Below are 2,285 nucleotides of genomic sequence, written 5' to 3' on the forward strand. Positions count from 1 at the left end.
TGGGCAAAAGCAGAAAAGTCTATTAATTTGATAACTTATATAATTTTTATCTTTTATAACTAATAGGATATTCAGTGAATGCACCGAGCAAAACGTTCACCACCTTTTGTACGTTCACCACTTGTAACTCGATCAAGACATCTAGCAAATATTGTCGCCGTTGATTTTTCTTTAGAGTCGTTATCAAGTCGACCAAGTACTCCAATTCAAATTTCCGATAATCCATTTTTTGAACCCGACCTCACAATTGAGAATCCGGAGAATATTCAGGGACAATTCATAGATCCTGAACCACTAATCTTTCATCCGGAACCACCAATCATTCAAACAGAAATTGTTGAGGAACCAACCATTAAATCAGAATCCTCTAGTGATTCAGATTCAACAAATTCAATTATGGAAAATCTGGAACCTCTAAGTATGGAAGACCGAATGCGAGCTAAACGCACTGGCCAAGGTCACGCAATTACTCAACCTGACATTAATGCGCCAGATTATGAAATCAAAGGACAAATTCTACACATGGTGACTAATCAATGCCAATTTAGTGGTGCACCGAAGGAAGATCCAAATGAACATCTTCGTACATTTAATAGGATCTGCACACTATTTAAAATCCGAGAAGTTGAGGATGAACAGATATATCTCATGTTATTTCCCTGGACTTTAAAGGGAGAAGCCAAAGATTGGTTAGAATCGTTACCTGAAGGGGCGATTGATACTTGGGTTGTTTTAGTTGAAAATTTTCTTAAACAATTCTTTCCGGCATCTAAAGCCGTAAGACTTCAAGGAGAAATTGTTACGTTCAAACAGAAGCCAAATGAAACTCTATATGAAGCATGGACAAGATTTGGAAAGTTATTGAGAGGATGTCCGCAACATGGTTTAGACACTTGTCAAATAGTACAAATATTCTACCAAGGATGCGGCATCACTACACGAAAAGACATAGATATAGCAGCTGGTGGTTCCATTATGAAGAAAACAGCAACTGACGCTTACAAAATTATTGATAACACTGCTTCCCACTCACATGAGTGGCATCAAGAAAAAGATATCATTAGATCATCTAAAGCAGCTAGAGCCGATTCTAGCCATGACTTCGATTCCATTTCTGCAAAGATAGATGCTGTCGAGAGATGAATGGAAAAGATGACTAAAGATATTCACTCAATACGAATTAGTTGTGAGCAGTGTGGAGGACCACATTTGACAAAAGATTGTCTCAGTATTGAATTAACAATGGAACAAAGAGAGAATGTTTCATACATAAACCAAAGGCCTGGAAATAATTATCAGAATAATTATCAACCGCCAAGACCAAACTACAATCAAAACCAGAATTATAACCGAAATGTTCCATACAACAACCAACAAGGTCCTAGTAATCAACAAGTATCCAATAATACTTACAACCAGCAAAGACCTAATTTTCAAAATAAACTACCACAAACCGATGATAAAAAGCCAAATTTAGAAGACATGATGTCAAAGCTAGTTGATTCTCAAACACAGTTTTTCACATCTCAGAAACAAATGAATGAACAAAATGCTCAAGCATTTAGAAATCAACAAGCTTATATTCAAAATTTGGAACAAGAAGTGAGCAACCTAGCAAGGTTAATAGGTGAAAGAAAACCGGGAAGTCTACCTAGTGTTACAAATGCTAACCCCCGGAATGAAACAGCTAAAGCCATTACCACAAGAAGTGGTATTACATTTAAACCACCTGAAATACCTGTAATTTCTGATGAAGCTATTCCTACTCCACAAGAACCACAACCTGAACAAGTTAAGGAAACAGAACCGGTAGTTGAAAAGGTTAATGAAGATAACACAGTTAAGGCTAAACCTTATGTTAAACCATACCAACCACCACTTCCTTACCCAAGTAAAATGAGAAAAGAGAGACTTGAAGCCGAGCAATCCAAATTCCTGGATATGTTTAAACAAATAAATGTCAATCTTCCTTTCATTGATGTAATTTCAGGAATGCCTAGATATGCTAAATTTCTGAAAGATCTAATCACAAATAGAAAGAAAATGGAAGAACTCTCAGCTGTTACTATGAATGCTAATTGTTCTGTAGTGTTGTTGAATAAGATACCAGAAAAATTATCAGATCCTGGAAGTTTCACGATTCCATGTTTTCTGGGTAGTCTTAGTTCAATAGAAGCATTGGCAGACTTAGGTGCTAGTATAAATCTAATTCCGTATTCACTATACGCTAAACTAGACCTTGGAGAATTGAAACCAACACGAATAAGTATACAACTAGCAGATAG

The 2,285-nt window shown here is 36.3% G+C and overlaps 1 non-coding gene across 1 annotated transcript; it reads right to left on the reverse strand.

The window, feature by feature from the left end:
- Positions 1–780: 780 nt before the first annotated feature.
- Positions 781–887, reverse strand: LOC139903271 (small nucleolar RNA R71). Its single transcript, XR_011778102.1, has one exon. It is a non-coding gene; the product is annotated as a small nucleolar RNA R71 (small nucleolar RNA).
- Between the last annotated feature and the right edge of the window lie 1,398 nt (positions 888–2,285).

The sequence above is a fragment of the Rutidosis leptorrhynchoides genome, chromosome 3, assembly GCF_046630445.1.
Source record: "Rutidosis leptorrhynchoides isolate AG116_Rl617_1_P2 chromosome 3, CSIRO_AGI_Rlap_v1, whole genome shotgun sequence".
Classification (NCBI taxonomy): Eukaryota; Viridiplantae; Streptophyta; class Magnoliopsida; order Asterales; family Asteraceae; genus Rutidosis; species Rutidosis leptorrhynchoides.